We start from the raw sequence: 16,130 nt of genomic DNA, 5'->3' as shown, positions 1-16,130 counted from the left end.
GACCTCAGGTGATCCACCTGCCTCAGCCTCCCAAAATGCTAGGATTACAGGCATGAGCCACCTCACCCGGCCAATTTTTGCATTTTTTGTAGAAACACAGTCTTACTATGTTTCCTGGCTGGTCTTGAATCCCTAGTTTCAAGCGATCGACTGGCCTGGACCCACCAAAGTGCTGGGATTACAGGTATTAGCCATCATGCCCAATCCCTTCTTTTGCTTTGAGACAGTCTTGCTCTGTCCGTCAGGCTGAAGTGCAGTGGTGCAATCATGATTCACTGCAGCCTCGACCTCCCAGGCTCAAGTAAGCCTCCCACTTCAGCCTCCCGAGTAGCTGGGACTATAGGTGTGTGCCATGACACCCCGATATTTTTTTTTAAGTTTTTTTTGCAGAGAGGGGGTCTCACTATGTTGCCTAGGCCAGTCTCAAATTCCTGGCCTCAAACAGTCCTCCCACCTCTGCCTCCCAGAGTGCTGGGATGGCAGGCCTGAGCCACTTTGCCTGATCTGTCGTCTCCCTTTGTTGACTCTATGTCTGCCTCCTCCATCTTTTAAGGCCTCTTGTGATCCACCTGGGTAATCCCGGATCATCCTCCATCCCGAGATCCTTAATTTAATCACATCTGCAAAATCTCTTTAGCTGCATAAAGGAACATATGCACAAACTCCAAGGATTAGGGTATGGGAATATTTAGGGGCCAGTATTCTGCCTCCAACAGGCTCCAAATTGGGGTCATGGCTCTCAGCCAGGGAGTGAGGTGGATGCTTTGGCTCCAAACTCCATCGGCTCCTGGCAGTCATGGCTTTGTCTCCATTTGTCAGGGAGTTCTCTGAGCTGTGTCATCGGAAGATGAGACCTGGAGAAATATTTCTTGTTTTGTTTTCTGCAAGACAAGAGTCTCGCTTTGTCACGAGGCTGGAGTGCAGTGACGTAATCTCAGCTCACTGCAACCTCCGCCTCCTGGGTTCGAGCGATTCTCCTGCCTCAGCCTCCCAAGTAGCTGGGATTACAGGCACACACCACCATACCCAGCTAATTTTTGTATTTTTAGTAGAGAGGGGGCCAAGATGGTCTTGATCTCTTGACCTCGTGATCTACCTGCTTTGGTCTCCCAAAGTGCTGGGATTACAGGCATGAGCCACCATGCCTGGCCAAGGCCTGGAGAAATGAAAGATGAAAATGCTATGAATTCAAGGAGCTGGAGCAGAGGGACTGGAAGGTTCTAGCTGCCTTACTGTCTCCAGCACATTCAGAAATTCTTTTTTTTTTTTTTTTTAATTGAGATCAGGGTCTCACCATGTTGTCCAGGCTGGTCTCAAACTCCTGGGCTAAAGCAGATCCTCCTGCCTCTGCCTCCAAAAGTACTGGGATCATGGCCGGGGGCGGTGGCTCACGCCTGTAATCCCAGCACTCTGGGAGGCCGAGGCAGGCGGATCACTTGAGGTCAGGAGTTTGAGACCAGCTTGGTCAACATGGTGAAACTGTTTCTACTAAAAATACAAAAATTAACCGGGTGTGGTGGTGAGCGCCTGTAATCCCAGCTACTCGGGAGACTGAGGCAGGAGAATCGCTTGAACCTAGGAGGCAGAGGTTGCAGTGAGCTGAGATCACACCACTGCACTCCAGCCTGGGCAACAGAGCAAGACTCTGTCTCAAAAAATAATAATAATAAACAAAAGGCCGGGCGCAGTGGCTTAAGCCTGTAATCCCAGCACTTTGGGAGGCCGAGATGGGCGGATCACGAGGTCAGGAGTTTGAGACCATCCTGGCTAACATGGTGAAACCCCGTCTCTACTAAAAAATACAAAAACTAGCTGGGCGAGGTGGCGGGCGCCTGTAGTCCCAGGTACTCGGCAGGCTGAGGCAGGAGAATGGCGTAAACCCGGGAGGCAGAGCTTCCAGTGAGCTGAGATCCGGCCACTGCACTCCAGCCCGGGCGACAGAGTGAGACTCCGTCTCAAAAAAAAAAAAAAAAAAAAAAAATTCTTGGCTGGGTGTGGTGGCTCACGCCTGTAATCAGAGCACTTTGAGAGGCCAAGGCAGTTGGATCACGAGCTCAGGAATTCAAGACCAGCCTGGCCAACATGGTGAAACTCTGTCTCTACCAAAGATAGAAAAATTAGCCGGGCATGGTGGTACGCACCTGTAATCCCAGCTACTTGGAAGGTTGGGGCAGGAGAATCACTTGAACCTGGGAGGTGGAGGTTGCAGTGAGCCGAGATCGTGCCATTGCACTCCAGGCTGGGTGGCAGTGTGACACTCCGTCTCAGAAAAAAAAAAAAAATTCTAGCTATTCTAGTGGGTATGAAGTGGTATCTCCTGGTTTTAGTTAGCACTCACATCTTTTTTTTCTTTTGAGACAGAGTCCTGTTCCGTCACCCAGGCTGTAGTGTAATGGTGTGATCTCAGTTCACTGCAGCCTCTACCATTCTGATTCCAGCAATTCTCCTGCCTCAGCCTCCTGAGTAGCTGGGACTACAGACACACGCCACAACGCTTGGCTAATTTTTATATTTTTAGTAGAGATGGTGTTTTGCCATGTTGGCCAGGTTGGTTTCGAATTCTTGACCTCAGGTGGTCTGCCCACTTCAGCATCCCAAAGGCTCCCAGGTGTGAGCCGCTGCGCCCGGCCTTCAGTTGCATCTTAATTACTAATTATGTTGAGAATCTTTTCATCTGCTTATTGGCCACTTTTCTTCTTCTGATAAAGCATCTATTCAGTCCTTTGCCCATTTTCCATTAGACTCTTGCTCATTTTTTTAAAATGCAGAACTGTCTAGCTATCCCAGTCTAGTGGCTATGAGACCCAGCCTTCAAAAATTGCCCTTTTTGATTTGCTAGGTCTCTCCTGCCTGGCAGAGTGGCTCACACCTGTAATCCCAACTCTTTTGTTTTTGGAGACGGAGTCTCTCTGTTGCCCATGCTGGAGTGCAGTGGCAGCGATCTCAGCTCACTGCAACCCTGCCTCCCGGGTTCAAGCCATTATCCTGCCTCAGCCTCAAGTAGCTGGAACTACAGGCATGCGCTAACATGCCCGGCTAATTTTTGTATTTTCAGTAGAGACAGGGTTTCTCCATGTTGGCAAGGCTGGTCTTGAATTCCTGACCTCACATGATCTGCCCGCCTCAGCCTCCGAAAGGGCTGGAATTACAGGCGTCAGCCACCTTGTCCAAGTAATCCCAACTCTTTGGGAGGCCAAGGAGGGAGGACGGCTTGAGGCCAGGAGTTTGAGACCAGTTTGGGCAACATAATGAGAATCCATCACTACAAAAAAAAAAAAAAAAAAAAAAAGTAGCCAGGACGTGGTGGTGCGTGCCTATAATCCAAAATACTGGGGCCGCTGAGACAGAAGCATCACTTGAGCCTAGGAGTTCTAGGCCGCAGTGAGATGATGCGCGGGATCACACAGCTGAGATTTCCACCCTGAACGGTGGAATTCCAAAGCTCCATGCTCTTCCTATAACTGTTACTGTCTTATCTCCAAATCTCCAAGTGTTTATTGTTACCTCCTCTGTACAGAAGAGAAACTAAAGGCCAGGGAAGCCTGGGAGGTTTTCCTGGGTCACACGCAAAGGCCAGGGACCAGGTCTTGGGTCTCCCAACCCGGCACACAGATCTCCCCGCCCCGATGGCATAGACACGGGGGACAGGGAAGGGCGCGGAGTGACTCGGCCTTTCCGGCCGGCCCAGTCGGGTCGCGCCTTCCTGCTGAGTCACGGCCTCCGCGGGGAGCCGCTCGGGGCGGGGCTGGAGAGACAACGGGAAGCGGGAGTTCGCCCCGCGTGGGAACCGGAGCCCCACCCCTGGACCCACGGCACCCTCCTGATTGGAGAGCCTGCGACTGGCACAGCCTATCACAGCCAGCTGCAGAGTGCTGGTGAGGCGGGGCCGAGGGCGTAGGCCACACCCCCTCCTCCTCCCCTAGAACCCGCCCATCGCGCCGCACCTCTCGGGGCTTCTGGGGACATCCCGGGCCCAGCCACTGGATGGGCGGGGCTGGCTGGGCCCTGGGCACGGAGCCCTGCGGCCTACGCGGGCACAGGAAGGAAGGGACAGGAACGGCCTCCACAAGCCTGGCATGAAGGCGACCTTATTAGTCTATGTGGCCACTGGAAACTTACAAAGAGCATTTATCCCCCCCGCCCAGCCTTGCCCCCTCCCACCAAGGCTAGGCTGGGGTATTTACTCTTGTTTTCAGGGGTCTTTACCCTTGTAACCCAAAGAGGCCTGCTAAAATTGTAAAGCTGTGGGTCACGCCTGTAACCCCAGCACTTTGGGAGGCCGAGGCGGGAGGACCACTTGAGCCCAGGAGTTAGAGACCAACCTGGGCAATATAGTGAGACCCCTCCCCCGCCAATCTCTACAAAAAAATTTAAAAAGTTACTCAAGTTGGTGGCACGTGCCTGTAGTCCCAGCCACTCTGGAGGCTGAGGTGGGAGGATCACTTAAGCCTTGGAGGTCAACGCTACAGTGAGTTATGATGACAATACTGCACTTCAGCCTGGGTGACAGAGTGAGACCCTGTCTTTACAAAAAAAAAAATTATAAAACCAATTTTTAATAAAACCAGGATTGGAAAGGGAGGGGCTCCTATACACTCTCAGACATGTGCACTAGAGTGAGGGTTTAACAGGACCAGCTGCCTAGAGGCACCCCAGCAAAGACATGAGAGTGCAGGGTCTCCAGAGTGCGCCCTGGGACTTTTTTATTTTTTTATTTTTTTGGACGTGGAGCACACTCTGTCGCTCAGGCTGGAGTGTAGTGGTGCAATCTTGGCTCACTGCAATCTCTGCCTTCCGGGTTCAAACGATTCTCTTGCCTCTGCCTCCCAAGTAGCTGGGACTACAAGCATGCGCCACCACACCCAGCTAATTTTTTGTATTACTAGTAGAGGTGGGATTTCACCATGTTGGACAGGCTGGTCTCGAACTCCTGGCCTCAAGTGATCCCGCCCGGCCAGATTTGAATTCTTTTTGGGTTTTCTTTTAGATGAAGTCTTGCTCTGTCTCCCAGGCTGGAGTGCAATAGTGTGGTCTTGGCTCACTGCAACCTCTGCCTCTTTGGTTCAAGCAATTCTCCTGCCTCAGCCTCCTGAGTAACTGGGACCACAGGCGCATGCCACCACACTCGGCTAATTTTTTGTATTTTTAGTGGAGACGGGGTTTCACCATGTTAGCCAGGATGGTCTCAATCTCCTGACCTCGTGATCTGCCCGCCTCAGTCTCCCAAAGTGCTGGGATTGCAGGCGTGAGCCACTGCACCTGGCCAGATTTGAATTTTTAAAAGATCACTCTGGGTATCCTGTGGAGAAGAGATAGTAGGGAAACAGGGAATCCAGAGGCAGTAGGGAGCAGGGACTCCAGTTTGGAGACTGCTGTGACAGTACAGGGAGAGAACTGGTTTGAACCCTGATGGGAGTGGTAGAGACAGTGAGAATAGGATGAATTGTTGACCTGTCCAAAGTGGGCTGTCATGCTCAGGAGAATTAGAATACAGCTCCCTCCCTTAGACCCCATTTGTTTATTTGTTCATTTATCCTCTCATTTTTTTTTCTTTTTTTTTAGAGACAGGGTCTTGCTCTGTCATCCAGGCTGGAGTGAAGTGGCACAATTATAGCTCACTGCAACCTCCAACTCCTGGGCTCAGGCAGTCCTCCAACATCAGCCTCCCGAGCAGCTGGGACTACGGGCGTGCATTACCATGCCTGGCTAATTATTTTCTCATTCATTCAACAAACATTTGAGCACCACTCTGGGTCAGAAATTATGTCTGGTCTGCCAGGGAGAGGGTCTGCTGCTGCATCCATTGAGGGCTTGGAAGAGAAAGGGTGATGTCTGCAAAGGGATTGCTGCAGACCTCACGGCAGCCCCACAACTGCACAATATTTGGACATTGTCTTGGGGTGCCTGGTCTCATCTTCTTGTTGCCAGCCAGCCAGGGATTATTATGTTTTCTTGGCAGGTGCAGAAACAGGATGCTCAGAGAAGGGACCAATCTGCTCAAGGTCACCCACCCTGAGCTAGAGGCAGCCTTGGAACCTGAGTATCTGGGCTCTCACCCTCTTCTCTTCCCGCTGCAGTCTGGCTGCCCACATTGGTTTGTTTCATGCTCAGAGAGTCCCTCCATCACTCTCAGGCAGGAGGGGAAGCTGCAGACAGAGGGATGCTTGCTCTCTGCCTCTCTGAGTCCAGCTCCGATCTCGAGATTGCTGTATTATTAGTAACAGCCCACGTCTGCGCAGTGCTTAACAGCCTCCAGTGAACCAGGAGACTTTGCATGCAATATCTCATTTGATCCACCTGGCCAGCCACAACTGGGAAGTGAAATTATTGTTCTCATTTTACAAGTGGGGAAACTGAGGCTCAAAAACTGTATGCATTCATTGAATTACACTGAGGTTCAAAGACACACAACAAATACATATCCACCAAAATGGGATCCCCTGCTGCTGTGGGATGCCAGAATGAACAGGATGTGGACTCTGCATGCAGGAGGAGACAGCCTAGTGGGATATAATTCATATACATTCCTAGGCCTTGTATGAGACCCCATGTCGGGGACATTGCAGGAGAAATGTTATGGACATCAGAGGCAGAAGAAAATGTCCTGCCTAGTAGAAGTTCTGGGAAGCCTTCTGGAAGAGCAAGCATTTAGCTGGGGTTGAAGGACCTGGATTTGGGTAGCTGGGGAAGGGGAGATGGGCTCCTTCCATACCTTCTCCCAGCATCCTGCATCTTAGGCTTCTTCTGTTGGTGTGTCTCTTTTTTTTTTTTTTTTTTTTTTTTTTGAGATGGAGTCTCGCTCTATCGCAGTGGCGTGATCTCGGCTCACTGCAACCTCCGCCTCCCAGGTTCAAGAGATTCTCCTGTCTCAGCCTCCTGAGTAGCTGGGACTACAGGCGCGTGCCACTGAGCCCAGCTAATTTTTGTATTTTTAGTAGAGACAGGGTTTCACCATTTTGGCCAGGCTGGTCTCGTACTCCTCGCCTCAAGTGATCTGCCCACCTCGGCCTCCCAAAGTGCTGGGATTACAGGTGTGAGCCACCGCATCCGGCCCAATGTGTCATTATTTTATGCACCTACTAGGCACTCAACCTTTTTTTTTTTTTTGAGACTGAGTCTCGCTCTGTTGCCCAAGCTGGAGTGCAGTGGCGTGGGGACAAGGGGGTGATGGACAGGAACCCTTAATTGGTGAGATCTTTGAAAATTATGCAGCCCTGGGAGTTGGGATCACAACCTATTCTCACCACTCACCACCCTCAGCTTGGCTAGATTTTGAAACTATTGAAACCATCCCCGAAGGATGCTGGGTGCAGGAGGCATATATTAACTCTAAGTTCTTGTTGGACCTGAAGGATACCCTTATACCCTAGTCTCACCCAGGTCCCCATCTCTATGGGACAGGTGAAGATTTGCTCTGAATCACTGAGGACTGGGGAGGTTGTTTCTTTTTTTTTTTTTTTTTTTTTTTGAGACGGAGTCTTGCTCTGTCACCTGGGCTGGAGTGCAGTGGCCGGATCTCAGCTCACTGCAAGCACCACCTCCCGGGTTTATGCCATTCTCCTGCCTCAGCCTCCGGAGTAGCTGGGACTACAGGCGCCCGCCACCTCGCCCGGCTAGTTTTTTGTATTTTTAGTAGAGACGAGGTTTCACCGTGTTAGCCAGGATGGTCTCGATCTCCTGACCTCGTGATCCGCCCATCTCGGCCTCCCAAAGTGCTGGGATTACAGGCTTGAGCCACCGCGCCCGGCCTTTTTTTTTTTTTTTTTTTTTTTTTTTTTTTTTTTTTTTTAAGATGGTGTCTTGCTCTGTCACCAGGCTGGAGTGCAGTGGCACCATCTCAGCTCACTGCAACCTCTGCCTCCTGGGTTTAAGTGAGACGCCTGCCTCAGCCTCCCGACTAGCTGGGACTACAGGTGTGCGCCACCACGCCTAGCTAATTTTTGTATTTTTAGCGGAGATGGGTTTTCATCATATTGGCCAGGATGGTTTCAATCTCTTGACCTCGTGATCCACCCACCTCGGCCTCCCAGAGTGCTGGGATTACAGGTATGAGCCACTGCACCCGGCCGGTTGTTCCTATTTTACAGATGAGAATGAAGACTGCAAGACGTGGGCTGGGCGCAATGGCTCATGCCTGTAATTGCAGCACTTTGGGAGGCCAAGATGGGAGGATTTCTTGAGTCCAGGAGTTTGAGACCAGCCTGGGCAACACAGGGAGACCCCTGCTCCTCATCCATCTCCTGTCCCAGAAAGTAAAAATAAATAAACAAACAAATAAATAAAATAAGTGGGCCTAGCTACTAGGGAGGCCAGGGCAGGAGGATCCCTTGAGCCCAGAAGGTTGAGGCTGCAGTGAGCTATTATGCCCTCCAGCCTAGGCAACAGAGCAAGACTCTGTCTCCAAAAAAACAAAACCAGAAGAGACTGCAAGGATCTCAGTGGCTGCCAAACATCACAGCTAGAATTGGAGTCCATGCTTCCAACGCAGCCCTATCCTACGACCTGATCCTCCCCCAGAGGAAGCCCTTCAGGGGCCTGCCTCAGTCTCGTGTGGGGAAACAGGGTCACCCCGCTGGGCTTTCTGCAGCAGTTTGTCCAGATGGAAGAGACGCCCCAGCTGCCTGGCCTGGTGGCCTCCACCATCCCCGAGCAGCCATCCCTCTTGCACGGATTGGGTCCATCCCAGCAGCTTCCGGGATGAGTCTCGGGCACCTGGACAGGCACTCAGCGTCTTCTTTCCCTGTCTCAATCTCTGGCAGTCTGTCTTCCTGTCCATCCCTCTGTCAGATCCTCATCTCATGGTGTTTCCACCATGGTGTGTCTGTTTCTCCGTCATTACCCTTTTCTCATCTCTGTTATTATTATTTGTTTTGTCTACCTTAAGGTTTCCTCCCTGTTCTTTCTCCTATCCCAGGAATGGCCTCAGGACTTCCAGCCCCTTAGGAATCACAGTGGCCCCTGCTCTTCCTGGTCCCTCTCCTCCACTGCCTACATGAGCCAGTGGATAAAAAAAATTACAGACCAGCCGCCGTGGCTCACACTTTTAATCCCAGCACTTTGGGAGGTCGAGGAGGGTGGATCACGTGAGGCCAGGAGTTCGAGACCAGCCTGGCCAACATGGCAAAACCCCGTCTCTACTAAAAATACAAATATTAGCCGGGTGTGGTGGCGGGCACCTGTAGTCCCAGCTACTCAGGAGGCTGAGACAGGAGAATCGCTTGAACCCGGGAGGTGGAGGTTGCAGTGAGCTGAGATCGCACCACTGCGCTTCAGCCTGGAAGACACAGTGAGACTGTGTCTAAAAAAAAAAAAAAAGGCTGGGCGCAGTGGCTCAAGCCTCTAATCCCAGCACTTTGGGAGGCCAAGACGGGCGGATCATGAGGTCAGGAGATCGAGACCATCCTGCCTAACACGGTGAAACCCCGTCTCTACTAAAAAATACAAAAAACTAGCCGGGCGTGGTGGCGGGCGCCTGTAGTCCCAGCTACTCAGGAGGCTGAGGCAGGAGAATGGCGTAAACCCGATAGGCGGAGCTTGCAGTGAGCTGAGATCCCGCCACTGCACTCCAGCCTGGGCGACAGAGCGAGACTCTGTCTCAAAAAAAAAAAAAAAAAAAAAATCTCATTGTCATGCTCCAATCTATTCAAGCCCTTGGCTTCCTCTTCCCTCATTATGAAGCCCAAGAGTCCCACACTATCCCCATCTTACAGAGCTGGATGCGTTGCCCAGATATCAGGCTTACTGAATGAAATTAGAGCATGTCCAGCCTCTGTCCCAGGCAGAATGGAAAGGTGTGGAAGCCCAAGGCCCCGGCTGCCCCATCCATCATGCTGTCCCTTCCAGACGCCTTGGGCAAACCCCTTTCCTCAAAGCTCAGGTTCTGCAGCTCCATAAGCTGTCCCTTTGCCCAAATCACCTGGTCCTAGGTGGGATTCCTGAAACCTTTGGTCTCTGATTGTAGTTTTCCTCCTTCCCCAGACCCTGCCTCATCCTGGGGAATTCCTGCATCCACAGCACACGGCATCTTCCATCTGAGTATGTCGGGGTGAACCTTCTCAAACCTGGGCTTCAGCCCGCATCCATATCAGCCCCCCATGACCCATGACCCAGGGGTTTATGTGGATCTTAGGGGACGTCCCAGAACCAGGACACTTCACTCTCCACTCTCCACTCTCCCTGGGTTTTTTTTTTTTTTTTTTTTGAGACAGAGTCTCACTCTGTTGCCAGGCTGGAGTGCAGTGGTGCGATCTCGGCTCAATGCAACCTCTGCCTCCTGGGTTCAAGCAATTCCCTGGCCTCAGCCTCCCTAGTAGCTGGGACTACAGGTGTGTGCTACCACGCCCAGCTAATTTTTGTTTGTTTGTTTGTTTTTTTGAGACGGAGTCTCGCTCTGTCGCCCAGGCTGGAGTGCAGTGGCCGGATCTCCGCTCACTGCAAGCTCCACCTCCCGGGTTTACGCCATTCTCCTGCCTCAGCCTCCCGAGTAGCTGGGACTACAGGCGCCCGCCACCTCGCCCGGCTAGTTTTTTGTATTTTTTAGTAGAGATGGGGTTTCACCGTGTTGGCCAGGATGGTCTCGATCTCCTGACCTCGTGATCCGCCTGCCTTGGGCTCCCAAAGTGCTGGAATTACATACACGAGCCACCGCGCCCGGTCACTGCACTCTCTTGATGCTCTGGCACCTCTACTTCATTGTCCCCCTCTATCTATTCTTCAGGGTCCTCCAGGCCTCCAGCCCTTGACTGCCTCCTTCTTTCCTTTCTCCACCTTGGCTAATCTGAGCACTCACCTCTTTGATATATTGAACTCCCTACCCCCCGATCTCATGGCCACAGTGGGCCACTGCTTGCTGTGGGTGGTCTGACCTCAGCTTTCTCAGCTCCTGGCTCAGGCTGCTGAGGGCCCTGGAGAAAACCACAGATGCAGGGCCTTCAGTGCCTGGTCTCCAGGCCCAGCTGGTATCCTAACAGCTGGTCCTTCCCCAGCGTGCTCCCTCACCCTCTCCAGAGGCTCCTGGAAACCTTCAGCCTGTTCTCCAGCCTCTTCCCATCCTCCTCCATGACTCAGCAGATGACTTCAGAGAAACACTTCTCAGAGAAACAGGTTCCCGGGGACCTGCCTGCTCTCTGCTCAGAAGTCGATTCTCTTGCCTTCCACTTCAGTGGAACCTCCCTGAGTGCTCCAGACCTCTCCGTTTCCAGTTATCCACATGTCCCTCCCACCTCCACCCCTAACCCTCCAGCCTCACTCTCTCTAGGCTCCTGCATTTAAACCATCCCAGGCATCTCCCAGCCTAATATAGTCTTCCTATTGCCCACAGCCACGAGCAATATCAGCTCCTCCCTTCTTCATCTGACCATTAATTTACTGTTCAAAACAGTCGTCTCCAAATCTTTTTTCCTTTTTTTCCTTAAGAGATTGGGTCTTGCTCTGTCACCCAGGCTGGAGTGCAGTGGAGCAATCACAGCTCACTGCAGCCTCCAACTCCCAGGCTCAAGCAATCCCCACACTCGGCTAATGTTTTGAATTTTTTATTTTATACAGATGGGGTCTCACTCTGTTGCCCAGGCTGGTCTCCAACTCCTAGACTCAAGAAATCTTCCCACCTTGGCCTCCCATAGTGTTTGGGTTATAATTGTCAGCACTGTGCCCAGCCAGGACTCCAAATCTTTTTTTTTTTTTTTTTTTTGAGATGGAGGCAGAGTTTGCAGTGAGCCCAGATCGTGCTGCTGCACTCCAGCCTGAGCAACAGAGCAAGATTCCGTCAAAGAAAAGAAAAGAAAAGAAAAGGAAAGAAAAGAGAAGAAGGTCAACAGCTAGTCCAGCTAGTCTGTCTTCAGGTTTTGCTTCTCAGGACCTTTTATCTTACCGTCCCCCAGTCCCAGAACCTAGAAAATCTCCATGATGCCATCACACCCTCTTTATATATGTATGCATTTTCTCTTTCTATGAAATGGGGTCTTAGTATGTTGCCCAGGCTGGTCTTGAACTCCCAAGCTCGAGCAATCCTCCTGCCTCAGCTTCTCAAATACCTGGGACTACAGGCACATGCCACTGTGCATGGCTCATTGAGCACTTAATTTTTATTTTTATTTTTCGAGATGGAGTCTAGCTCTGTCACCGAGGCTGGAGTGCAGTGGCACAATCTTGGCTCACTGCAACCTCCACCTCCTGGGTTCAAGCGATTCTCCTGCCTCAGCCTCCTGAGTAACTGGGATTACAGGCGCACACCACCACGCTTGGCTAATTTTTGTTTCTTTTTTTTGAGATGGAGTTTTACTCTTGTTACCCAGGCTGGAGTGCAATGACGCGATCTTGGCTCACTGCAACCTCTTAGGTTCAGGCGATTCTCCTGCCTCAGCCTCACGAATAGCTGGAATTACAGGCATGTATCACCACACCCGGCTAATTTTGTATTTTTAGTAGAGAAAGGGTTTCTCCATGTTAGTCAGGCTGGTCTCACCCACCCACCTTGGCCTCCCAAAGTGCTGGGATGACAGGCGTGAGCCACCGTACCAGGCCCATTTGTGTGTGTGTGTGTGTGTGTGTGTGTGTGTGTATATATATATACACACATATATATATATATTTTGAGACGGAATCTCGTTCTGTCACCCAGGCTGGAGTGCGTGGTGCAATCTCAGCTCACTGCAAGCTCTGCCTCCTGGGTTCACACCATTCTCCTGCCTCAGCCTCCTGAGTAGCTGGGACTGCAGGCACCTGCCACCACACCTGGCTAATTGTTAGTATTTTTAGTAGAGATGGGGTTTCATCGTGTTAGCCAGGATGGTCTCCATCTCCTGACCTCGTGATCTGCCCGCTTTGGCCTCCCAAAGTACTGGGATTACAGGTGTGAGTCACCGCACCCGGCCCATTTTTGTATTTTTTTTTTTTTTTTAGTAGAGACGCGGTTTCACCATGTTGGCCAGGCTGGTCTTGAACTCCTGACCTCAAGTAATTCATCTGACTCAGCCTCCCAAAGTGCTGGGATTATAGGCGTGAGCCACTGTCATCAAGCACTTCTGATCTGCACAAGATAGCTGGAGTTCAGATAACTTTGGCAAAGGCAAGAAAATGTAAAGGTTTTCATATTAACTCAAGGGGCTTGTTTTGAGCTGATGGATCACTGGTTCCTCATTTAACAAAGGAAAGACAAAGATCCACAGAAGAGAAGTGATTGCTTTAAGGTTATTTAGCAAGTCATTGTTGGAACCAGGCCTCTAGGGTTCTATTTGCTGTCCTGGCTCCTGAATCCAGCATGGATGGCCACAGTCTTGGGCAGTCCACCTGGCAACTGCACTCCCTCCAACTTCGTCAGTGGGGCCTTGACTCTGACTCTTGCAGAGAGCACACTCCTTCTCATTCTCATGAGGGGGCAGGTCATTTGTTTCTTCCCTCTGTCCCCTCCCTCACCTACCTACCTTCCTCTGCATCCTCTGATAGACGGGGTTAGAAATAAATCCAGCTGGCCAAGCGCAGTGGCTCACACCTGTAATCCCAGCACTTTGGGAGGCCGGGGTGGGTGGATCACCTGAGGTCAAGAGTTCGAGACAGCCTGACCAACATGGTGAAACCCTGTCTCTACTAAAAATACAAAATTAACTGGGCATGTTGGTGGGCACCCGTGATCCCAGCTACCCAGGAGGCTGAGGCAGGAGAATAGCTTGAACCTGAGAGGTGCAGGTTGCAGTGAGCCAAGATTGTGCCTCCGCACTCCAGCCTGGGTGACAGAGATTCCATCTGGAAAAAAAAAAAAGATGTCACTCCATTCTCTGTCTCAAAAAAAAAAAAAAAAAAAAAAAAAAAAAGAAGAGAAAAGGAAAAGAAGAAATTCCCTCCACTGAGCTGGTGCTTCTGGATGGTGGGATAGGGAACAGGAAACACAAGAGCCAGGTTTACAACCCAGCGACTTCACTGACTGGCTGTGGGACGTGGACAGATTACTTCATAACCTTACTGTCCACTGGGGTCTGGGGGCACGCATTTGCTCCCCTGTTTCTTCTTCTTATTGGCCTTTCCCCACCGTCTGAGTGTTGGGGACCGAGGCAGGGACAGGGGAGGATAGAGCATTAATTACAGAGCCTAAAGTAGCCTTTTTTTTTTTTTTTTTGAGACTTGGTCTCGCTCTGTTGCCCAGGCTGGTGTGCAGTGGCATGCTCTCGGCTCACTGAAATCTCCATCACCTAGGTTCAAGTGATTCTCCTGCCCCAGCCTCCCAAGTAGCTGGGACTACAGGCGTGCACCACCACACCCAGCTAATTTTTGTATTTTTAGTAGAGACAGGGTTTCACCATGTTGGCCACAATGGTCTCGATCTCTTGACCTCGTGATCCACCTGCCTCAGCCTCCCAAAGTGTTGGAATTACAGGCGTGAGCCATTGCGCCCGGCCCCAAGGCAGCCTTTTATGTAGACCACCCCTAGGTTGAGGGTGCTAGCCCTGGGGCTGGAGGCCAAACCTTCACTTGTCCTAAGGTGCTCTTTGGCCTTATGTAATGCTCTGGGCTCATATTTCTCAAAGGGGGTGGTGTCAAGAGCCTAGCACCCCATGTCGTGGCCATCGATGTTGTTGGTCATCTTTCCATTTCCATTGCACAACAGGCATTATGGATGGAGAGAAGCACTTGGTGAAAACCTACTCTCCACTCCTGGAGAGTGTCCAATGTGGGGACAAAAGGTCTTCACATATTCTGGTGTCATGATTGATCGATTGATTTATTGATGCGGAGTCTCTATCTGGCGCCCAGACTGGAGTGCAGTGGTGAAATCTCAGCTCACTGCAACCTTCGCCTCCCTGGTTCAAGAGATTCTCCTGCCTCAGCCTCCCAAGTAGCTGGGACTATAGGTGCGTGCCACCATGCCTGGCTAATTTTTATGTTTGGTGTCATCGTTAAGAGCTGCTGGGCTGGGCGTGGTGGCTCATGCCTGTAATCCCAGCACTTTGGGAGGCCGAGGCGGGCAGATCACGAGGTCGGGAGATCAAGACTATCCTGGCCAACATGGTGAAACCCCATCTCTACTAAAAATGCAAAAATTACCTGGGTGTGGTGGTGCATGCTTGTAGTCCCGAGCTACCCGGGAGGCTAAGGCAGGAGAATTGCTTGAATCCGAGAGGTGGAGGTTGCAGTGAGCTGAGATTGGGCCACTGCACTCCAGTCTGACAACAGAATGAAACTGTGTCTCAAAAAAAAAAAAAAGAAAGAAAGAAAAAAAAATGCTGCTGGAAGCTGGGAGTGGAGGCTCATGCCTTTAATCCCAGCACTTTGGGAGGCCAAGGTGCGGAGGATCACTTGAGGCCAGGAGTTTGCGACAAGTCTGGGCAACATAGCGAGATCCTCACCCCTACACAAAACAGGTTAACTGGTCATGGTGGCGCCTGTAGTCCCAGCTACTCAGGAGGCTGAGGTGGGAGGATCACTTGAGCCCAGGAGTTGGAGGCTGCAGTGAGCTATGATCCTACCACTGCACTTAAGCCTGGGCAACATAGTCAGATCTCACCTCTACTACAAGTTAAAAATAATTTTTTTTTTTTTTAGATGGAGTCTCGCTCTGTCACTGGAGTGCAGTGGCCGGATCTCAGCTCACTGCAAGCTCCGCCTCCCGGGTTTATGCCATTCTCCTGCCTCAGCCTCCCAAGTAGCTGGGACTACAGGCGCCCGCCACCACGCCCGGCTAGTTTTTTGTATTTTTTAGTAGAGACGGGGTTTCATCAGGTTAGCCAGGATGGTCTCGATCTCCTGACCTCGTGATCCGCCCGTCTCGGCCTCCCAAAGTGCTGGGATTACAGGCTTGAGCCACCGCGCCTGGCTTTTTTTTTTTAAATTTAAAAAGCTGTTAGGGAGAAGGAAAGTTATCCTTTTTCTTTTCTTTCTTTTTTTTTTTTTTTTTGATGGAGCCTCACTCTGTCACCCAGGCTGGAGTGGAGTGGCATGATCTCAGCTCACTGCAACCTCTGGCTCCCAGGCTCAAGCCATCCTCCTACCCCAGCCTCCTGAGTAGCTGAGACCACAATCGTGCATCATCACACCCAGCTAATTTTTTGTATTTTTGGTAGACATGGGGTTTCACCAAGTTTCCCAGGCTGGTCTTGAACTCCTGAGCTCAAGCAATCCTCCCACCTTGGCCTCCCAAA

This window comes from Rhinopithecus roxellana, chromosome 6, assembly GCF_007565055.1.
Source record: "Rhinopithecus roxellana isolate Shanxi Qingling chromosome 6, ASM756505v1, whole genome shotgun sequence".
In the NCBI taxonomy this organism is placed as follows: domain Eukaryota; kingdom Metazoa; phylum Chordata; class Mammalia; order Primates; family Cercopithecidae; genus Rhinopithecus; species Rhinopithecus roxellana.
This window is presented reverse-complemented; position numbering follows the sequence as displayed.